At 38.2% G+C, this 10,193-nt stretch overlaps 1 protein-coding gene across 3 annotated transcripts in view; it reads right to left on the bottom strand.

The window, feature by feature from the left end:
* Window positions 1-10,193, bottom strand: part of LOC124135295 (adenylate cyclase type 2-like) — a 115,472-nt gene that overhangs the window by 86,866 nt on the left and 18,413 nt on the right. The gene's annotated exons all lie outside the window — the stretch shown is intronic.

Here is a 10,193-nt window from a genome sequence, read left to right as displayed (position 1 = left end):
TTTGACCAGTCCATGAATAGAAATCATCTGGTTATAAACAACTAAATGAAATTTCTAATTTGAAAACTATTTCTGCTTGTGAAGATATTTTCAAATAAATCAATAGCTACAAAGAGCAGAAGTATACAATAGAATCATATGTAATTCTTCAAGGGCAAAGGGTTTTGAGGGTTTGATAGTTTGTAATGTCAAAGGAAAACATGGAAAACCTTTACTGAATGTATTGTTTTGTCTCCATGAGACAAGAATGAACTTTTAAGTAAGTGGGTGAGGTGAGGTGAAATGGGGTTTAACGTCGCGTCCAAGATTATTGCACTTATATAGCGACGTACATGCACGTGTGTGTGTGTGTGTGTGTGTGTGTGTGTGTGTGTGTGTGTGTGTGTGTGTGTATCTGCTTGTACTAGTCCGGACTGATGCCGATTTATAGTGCTAGCTCATTGAGATACCATGCCACAGTTTAACATGAATACCCCACTCTGACACAGTATGAGCCGACCAGTCCTTGTTTTAGCCCCTTAATGCCGAGCGCCAGACAGGGTAGCAACAAGTACCATCTTTCAACATCTTTTGGTATGACGCGGCCGGGGATCAAACCCCGGACCTTCCGCTCTCTGGGCGGACACTCTACCTCAAGACCACGGAGGCATTTTTTAAGTGAGTGGGTGAGTGAGTTGGGTTTAACGCCGTTCTGAACAATATTCTGTTACAAATAAATTTTCGTTGTGTTCATTGTAATTCGTGCATTCTGATTACCTAAATTGGGCATGTGTTATTGCATTCATTTCCAAATGAATATAAAAAATTAACCCAGGCCCACCGAAGCGGACTACTTTTATTTCAACAGAATGTCAGGGAAACCCAATATTACAGTCGAGGGAATTCCCTTTCTGCTCGGCGGATTCATACAGTTTGCACATCGGTTTTTCGATTCATACCTCATTGAACCGGGAAAAAAACAACACAGTCAATCCTTAAATATTACAGCATGTCAGCTTGATGTGGGAGGAAAGCCCGAAGTGATGCAGGCGTCAGATCTTTACCAGGTATGGTGCTGACAAACCTAGCAACATAATTGGGGCGAACTGAGATTCGAACCCATGATCATAGGTTTCTGGCAGGCCCAAGGGAGGCAACTCTGCACAGCGAATATGTATAAAATATCAACAGCAATATAATGGCACAACATTAGCTATGTACACTGGGGAAAGGTCAGATATCATATATGTGGTTTGAATGCTTCACTCACTTATACAGAGAATTTAGAAACCTCAACGCAGATTAGAAAGATCACCTTCGTCTTTGGATCTTCATGGGGTGGTCAGGTAGCCTAGTGGTTAAAGCGTTTGATTGTCACGCCAACGACCCAGGTTCGATTCCCGACATGGGTACAATGTGTGAAGCCCATTTCTGATGTCCCCCGCCATGATATTGCTGGAATATTGCAGAGAGGTATAACCAATCTGATTTTAAAGAGGCTGCTAAATAAAATCTCACTTTCTATGGATTAAGATCCTTAAAATGAGCTCCCAGAAATAATTTGTGCATCCATTTATATCCGACATAGAATCTAGAATAGATTATTGAGATTCCAATTATACTAAGAAAAGAATTTCCTACAATTAGGGTCCAAAGGTCAATGACTACAGTTTCATAATCCTTTAGATGTATGATTGGCACTCTCAGAACTATGTAAGACATTTTGTTTAAATTTGGCAAATTTTGATCCTCACATGAAGTGGAGACCTAACATGATAGTTATTGATCTGAGACAGATGGCAGACAGAAGTCTTCAGACACCCAAGGTTGGACTTATATTATGACACAAGGAGTAATCGCTGTCCATGCCAAACCGGATGTTGGTAGGTAGCAACTACTATTTTCTCACTGGATGGTAAAAATAGTTCATAATTTGGAACTAAATCTAACTTATATCATGCACCAAAGGGCTTCCAGGCCACAATCCTTATAGTACCGTATTGGACGTAATAAGCGCCCACGGCGATATGTGCTAATATGTTGGCTAGTGAACAATCCCAATCAGCACCCCTTCCGATTGATCAATGTACACAAGACTTATTTATTTGTGCATAATACGCACTCGTGTGTTATATCACCCTTGATTATGGGCAATTAAATTCTTGAAAAATATATCTGTCGTATGTAAACATTTCAGGCTGTTAGCATAAACCACGAAATTTACGATCTTTCAACTCAAAATAATATTCTAATAAGCGCCCCCTATTTCTAATTTTGAGAGTGCCCTGGGCGCTTATTACGTCGAATACGGTATTTATATATGACATCTAATAATAAGTTAAATATTTCTTACTTTACTTGTGGTGTCATCTGGCACGATAGCGGTGAATCGAAAACAAGGTGCTTTTCGGAGTAAAAACAGCATTATTACTTCATACCTGTGATGTGTTTTAATAATACTGTCTGGGTAGTTAGTATTAAAAAGTTTGATTTGAACAGATTTAAACAGCAGTGATAATGATGAAAACTGTACTGATAAAAACATTTAAGGATATTTTGTTAGTCCATGTGTTCTCTCATTTGTTAGTCCATGTATTCTCCAATCTCATTCTAACCAGATCATAGTTCTTGCTATCACTGAACAAAGATCTGAGGACATCCCATTATGGGTCACATCAGAACGACCTTTCATTCGACCAATCAAAGCGTCGCTTACCAGATCATGAAAGTGACAGTAGGAATGTGATTTCTAATCATGCAACCTTGAAAACGTTAACACGGGGTATTCCGAACAACAGTTACGTCCTGTACGGCTGATTCCGTCAAAATTATCGTCTATGTTACGCTTCTGTGGGATAAACATTTGAACGGAGGAGGTACGTTGGAAGCACTGCCATACAATCGCAACCATATATTAGACAATCCAGAATATTTGTTTGTTCAGATTTTAAAATTTTAATCAAGAACTGTGTCAACATATTTTTCAAGCGCAGTCTGAAATGAAAGTCGCCAGTTTGAAACGAGTGCCGTCAACCTTAAAAAAAGCTGCTTTCTAATTGGCTGATGTCCATTTCTTGTTAGTTGTTCAGTGGTCGGTCAAAGTTCGAGAAAGGTCGTTCTGACGTGACCCGTAATGGGATGTCCTCAGATCTTTGTTTAGCGACAGTGAGAACTTAGATCTGATTTTAATGAGATTGATGTATTCTCTCATTCGTTAGTCCATGTTTAACTACTTTGTTTTGGCCGCAAATATCCTTACACATGCCCATGTGAATTTAAGCAATAACACATATTCTCATTCTTGTTGAATAAAAATAACAATTCTTTTTCGATAATCATAAAACATCTCCTTTAAAAGCAACGTCCATTGTACGATTCCGACTTTATTATATTTGTTTGCTTTTTGTTCAACGCTACTTTCAGCAATATTTCAGCTGAATATTATTCCAAGTTTTTCCAATATTCGTATGTAAATACTTTTACGATTGTGGTCCAACTTAGTATGTATCTTGAAATTTCAAATTATTAACTTGAAATCTCAACATAGCATCTTGAAATTTCAAGTTAGTATCTTTAAATTTCAAGAAAAAAAGAAAAAGACAAATAGCACTAAAAGGTTTTCGTGTGTGTCTGTAGATGTAGAAGTCCAAATATGGCCTACCACTACATATGACATATGACAATTCAGTGTAATCAGAAATAGCTTTGAAAAATGGTTTCTATCATTTCTAGAATGACAAACATCCTCAAAATTTTGTACCCATATCGGGAATTGAACCCGGGTCTTCGGCTTGACGAGGGAACGCTTTAACCACTAGGCTACCTGACCCCCCAGAAGGTATTTGAAGACATGCATAATAAATGAAATGTGAAACATGTCATTTTCCCCAATGTATATATGTGAAAAAATGGTAAATAATATTCATCAACACGTTTTTTAAAAGTGGTAAAGCTATAATTAATTATATACATTTTCATTTTCTTTAGCTCTATTTGATACGGCAGAACAAATGCACAAACATTTATTTTCAAAATAATGTGCAGTGAGTTCACAAAAAGACTCTGCAAGCACAGGACAATTGTAAATATAGATATTACATATACTGTATTCCACGTAATAAGCGCCCACAGCGATATTTGCTAATATATTGGCTAGTGAACAATCCCAATTAGCACCCCTTGAACAATGTACAAAAGACTTATTTATTCACGTATAATACACACTCATGTGTTATATGCACCCTTAATTATGGGCAATTAAATTCTGGAAAAATATATCTGTCACATATAAACATTTCAAGCTGTCAGCATAAACCATAAAATTTATCTTTCAACTCTGTTTTTTCACCAAAATAATATTCTAATAAGAGCCCCCTATTTCTAATTTTAAGGTGTCCTGGGTGCGTATTATTTCGAATACGGTATTATATATTTTAGATAGTTGAATGAAGATGCTACTACAACTCATCCTTATCAATCAAGCAGTGGCAGTGCACCAGGCAGAGTTACCATGCCCCAGTAACCATCTGGTCAGTGCTTTTATCAGTTGTTTTATCAGTACCGGAGGACATAGAGTGACTCACTCGAAATGCTTGCCAATATGTGCTGTTAGATTTACCGATATATCCTGATTGGCTACAAATCCTTTAATAGTTTACAAATAAACATATACATCTTCCCAAGGTTATGGGTACAATGTGTGACACCTTAAAATTAGAAATAGGGGGCTCTTATTAGAATATTATTTTGGTGAAAAAACAGAGTTGAAAGATAAATTTTATGGTTTATGCTGACAGCTTGAAATGTTTATATGTGACAGATATATTTTTCCAGAATTTAATTGCCCATAATTAAGGGTGCATATAACACATGAGTGTGTATTATACGTGAATAAATAAGTCTTTTGTACATTGTTCAAGGGGTGCTAATTGGGATTGTTCACTAGCCAATATATTAGCAAATATCGCTGTGGGCGCTTATTACGTCGAATACGGTATATCTAATATCTATTTTTACAATTGTCCTGGGCTTGCGGAGCTGTTTTATCAGTACTGAGGACATAGAGTGACTCACTCGCTTGCCAATCTGTACTGTTAGATTTACCGATATATCCTGATTGGCTACAAATCCTTTAATAGTTTACAAATCAACATATACATCTTCCCAAGGTAATGGGTACAATGTGTGAAGCCCATTTGTGGTGTCCCCCGCCGTGATATTGCTGGAATATTACTAAAAGCAGCGTAAAACCTCACTCACTCACTTCCCAAGGTAAGGGAGTTAACTGACTGTAAAAGTCCAGTTTCACCGTTACCGAACTAGGCTGGCATTTTTGGGCTCGATCGTAGCGCCACCATTGGCTATTACGAGTGATGTCCCTTCCACATCCCTACTATCAGATTCCGCCTCTCATATCACTCGCATTTACTTCAAATAAAATGGCGTTGCCCACTGAAGATGATCTGCTCGATACACCGACATTGTAATAAAATGGGTCTAGCTTCGCGAAGTGCATCAAATCATGTGAGCACCTTGATTAAAACATGAAAAGATTTCGAAAATATATGTTGACGCTAAGATGTCGGTACACATCTGCAATCGACAGAAATCTGCATGGCAGTTTACAAACCAGACGTCGAATACCTTGAGAATTCCATCCTTGTTTGGCAAGGGTGGAAACTGGACTTCTATAGATGGCCTACACCAATCTGTTCTCTCCTCAAGTACCTTTAAATACTTTATTTCATCAAAAATAAAATTTGAAAAGAATTCCATATAAAAAACGAAACCCTCTTGTATTCCAAACACACTTTTGACATGCTATATTGAATCCATATTTCAGTTTACAAGCTCAGTACACATAAAATGTGATGGTAGCTTTGTAGTTGAAGCGTTCGCTCGTCACGCAGAAGGCCAGGATTTGATTCCCCACATGGGCACAATATGTGAAGCCCATTTCTGGTGTCCCCCGCCGTGATATTGCTGGAATATTGCTAAAAGCGGTGTAAAACCATACTCACTCACTCCTTTGAAACAAAGTTTGAACTAGAGTGTGTTAAAGCATATTGCTTGTGTTTTAGTCTTTATACACATTGTATGTTATATAACATTTGAAGAGCTTACAGCCAGAAGGGCCAATGTCATGTGGAGTTTACATCTAAAATTCAAGTTCATCATGCCATTTTCCAAAAATAAACAAACGAAACAAAACAAGTTGTGCTACATAAACTACGTACCTGTTAGAATCAATCTGATCTCTCAATGCAAATAACAACCTGTGCCCCTAATGAACTTCATCACCTCACCAAGCATCATCAAATGACCATATAATGCTTCCACAATGTAACATTCCCAATCATACACTATCACCTAGCAACGCTGGGTTTTCTGTAACTCGCATCAGACCCTTAAAGACTCCTTACTTCACAATTACTGCTTCCATAATCACCAGGAAATTGATATGTTATTGACATTTGTTAACAATGGTTTCTGTGACCTCTTTGACCTCTGTGACTGGAACATGAAGCGAACACGTCTTTGGAATTGTTTTTCAGTTTAAATGTCCAAATTTGCATGGTTATTGGATAAAACTAAACAATAATAATTTTCATGAATCTGATTGTCATGGACCATGCATGGCAAATGACAGATATTGTTGTATTAATTCTTGGCAGAACTGTAATAAAAAAGGTTCAGCTATATGTTTAAATGATGATCAATGAAACTGTGACACTGTATCAGCAAGATTTCAGATGCCATTACAAGACCTTGGATCAGACATTTTTTCATGCCCCCCCCCCCGCCTAAATTAAATGGGTAGTCCCTAAATAATGTTCAAATTTGTCACATTTTTTTAATGATCCCCCATATTTTTGTATAAAGTGTCCCCCCCCTTCTCCACCCACTCTCACTGTCTCAACCTTTCATTCTTTAATATCCGCCCCCTTCTCCCTCCCCCTCCACAACCCGTCCTCATCCCCCCCCCTTCCAATTCTCTCTCCCCCCCTACCCACACTCACTGTGTCAACCTTTCATTTTTTAATATCCACCCCTCCCCCACAACAACCCATCCTCATCCCCCCCTTCCCATTCTCTCTCCTGGTTAGAATGGGTCCCCAGCATCCTACTACACAGGTTATAAGAGCCGACCAAATGGATCGGGTGGTCAGGCTCAGCTACGTGTTTGTCATTGCACACCCCAACAGCACGGATCGTTGCTCACAATATCAATCACAGGATTGTCTAGTCCAGACTCAAGTATTTACAGGCTCATATAGCTGGGATATAGCTGAGTACGGCGTTAAACAACAAACAAAACCTACACATAAAATAGTCATCAAGGCTGTAGCAAATAACATCACTATGACTAGTATCAGTAGCTTAAACCCTATGAACTGGTTTGTAGTGCCAAAGCCATGATAAACAGTGTTTGTGGTATCGTCAAATTGGTGGCTGGCCCCGCTCATTAGTACAAATCAAGAGAAATATGAACAGTAAATAAATGATCTTCATGACAGTAGAGCATATTGATTCCTATTATTAGATTGGTTGGAGCTAAATGATATTGGCATGGGATTTTCTGTTTCATGGGCTTGGCTGTCAGCAGTTTCCCCACGTATTTACATAACCAGTGTACGCATTGTTCAGTATCACAATAAGCGAGAAAAAATCATTCAAAGCGATAAGTTAGCTGAGGCTTCCAAGAATTGGCAGAAACGTGACGCCACGAATGCTGGTTTCCGATTATATTGAGGGTTGAGATTGTGCTTAGACAGTGTTTTAATTTTTTCGTTTTTATATTTGAACATATTTTATTGTGAAAGGCAAAGACAAGTGTAACACAAACTGTATTCAAATGTTTGTCTGTTTGTGATTGCCTATGTGACCATTTCTTACTGCTAATTTTTTTTACATATTTTTCATATCGAATTCCTTACTCTCTCTGTCAGTGTCGGTCTGTCTGTGCCTCCCCTCTCATTGTTTGTCAGCATGTGTCTGTTTCTCTCTCTCTCTTTCTCTCTCTCTCTCTCTCTCTCTCTCTCAAAGCATGTCTGTCTATCTGTCTTTCTCTCCCTCTCTCTCTTTCTTTCTTTCTTTCTCTTTCTTTCTTTCTTTCTTTCTTTCTCTCTCTCTCAAAGCATGTCTGTCTATCTGTCTTTCTCTCCCTCTCTCCGTCTGCATGTCTCTCTGTGCGTCTTTGACCCTCTCTTTCTCTCCCTCTCTCTCTGTCTGTCTCAGTATTTCTGTCCATCTGTCTTTCTTTGTCTCTCTCCCCTCTCTGTCACTCTCTCTTCTCACTCTCTCTCTGAGTCTGTCTCGCAGACCCCAGAGAATAAAATGAAATAGCATTTTGTATTAATACATAGCCTTAAGAAACTTGGCTAAAGGTATCGTGATGCACGAATATTTCGGTCAACTGTGACAACTAGTGTTTTTTAAACAGCACCAAGCACAAGGCAACATCCCACAACGACACTTCTTTCACCTAATGTCTGCTTCCACTCCTCTCCTCCCCATTGTCCAGTGATAATTGAATTGGCCACCAGAGGGCGATGTGATATCCCATGATATCATATCTCAATTAGTTGAGGTCTGCAGACACTGACAGAACATATCTGTATGCAAATAGTTTGGTGTGAGAACTGACGCCAAGGTGTAGGTGCTCGATGTGATCGGAAAACTGGAGTCGGTGCCACTGTATAGTTCATTAAGTACTGTTTCAGTGAGTATGTGAGTGAGTGAGTGAGTGAGTGAGTGAGTGAGTGAGTGAGAGGGTGAGTGGGTGAGTGAGTGAGTGAGTGAGTGAGAGGGTGAGTGAGTGAATGAGTGTGAGAGTGAGTGAGTGAGAGGGTGAATGAGTGAATGAGTGTGAGAGTGAGTGAGTGAGTGAATGAGTTTGAGAGTGAGTGAGTGAGTGAGTGAGTGAGTGAGTGAGTGAGTGAGTGAGTGAGTATGCTGGTTGTAAGAGGTGACCCAAAGGATTGGGAGGTCTGTAAAGCTCTATGACTTGGTTGATGGCATGTCAACGTACCTCCACAGCATGGAATGCTGCTCATGACATCAATCACTGGATTGTCTGTTTCAGATTTGATTATTTAGAGGCCACCATCATATAGCTGGAATTATTGTTGTGTGTACCTGCCATGATCTGAATAAAATATATAACAAATATTATCCTGAAACATCATTAATTTTAGCTTCACGCTGACTCAATATACCGATTTGGGTGATTTCCCTGCAGAACAAAGCATTATATATTATTTAGCATTCACAGCAGAAGGTCAGGTGAGTACTACCTTAAACTTTGCATGTATTAAGTACACTACTGTTCATGCTTATAGGATCCATATGAACCAGGTTCCCTCATCTGTCTTCTGATTTTTTATTTCATCATTATCATTATCATCATCATCATCATCATCACGATCATCATCATTATCATCATCATCATCATCAATTAATTAATTAATAAATTAATTTGCTAAAACAGGTAGGCTTATACACTAAATTTGTCTATCCAATCAACCTTTAATGTGCATATCCAGTTATAGAATGAAATTTGGTTTAGTTTTCTTATCAACTTTTCAAAATAAAAATGTTTGAATTTGAAATGCATTTCAAATTAATTTTTGTTGATCAACAATTGTCTGATACTGCATGACATAATTTCATCTATTAACAGAACATTTCATATTTTTCTCTCTGTTGTAGATTTCATTGATATTTAACAGCGATTCCCCTTTGTAACTGGTATAGTTAACTGCAACTTTTGTAATTCTAAAGAATTCTTTACATCGGACCAAATCGTGCAGAATCAATTGTGATCCATTATTCATCAATAAACCAGTGAGTGATACAGAAAATTATTGACCTTGTTGACTCAAATGAAATACGATATGATGAAGACAATTAATGACCCAATATTCTTAGGGGCATAAATACCCAAACAGCCTACATCAATAATGAAATTAACACGAATTGATGGATTTCAATGGAGTGTCCATATTCCCCAAACCACATACTTGTCGTAAATAAATCAATCGTCATCCTCACCTTGACATAAGCAGTTCAATAATTCTGGTATAGATACATGCGGATTGCATCAAATCATTCGGACCACTGACAGAGATCGACACCTTGCAACAAATATTTATCTAAAGCGGCAGCCAGGTGAAAACACTTTCTGTTTACAAGCGTCAATTGTTGGAAAGACA

This window comes from Haliotis rufescens, unplaced genomic scaffold (assembly GCF_023055435.1).
Source record: "Haliotis rufescens isolate VD_foot unplaced genomic scaffold, xgHalRufe1.0.p SCAF_19, whole genome shotgun sequence".
NCBI classification, from domain to species: Eukaryota; Metazoa; Mollusca; class Gastropoda; order Lepetellida; family Haliotidae; genus Haliotis; species Haliotis rufescens.
The sequence above is the reverse complement of the archived record's forward strand: the minus strand, read 5'-3'. Positions and strand labels throughout refer to the sequence as shown.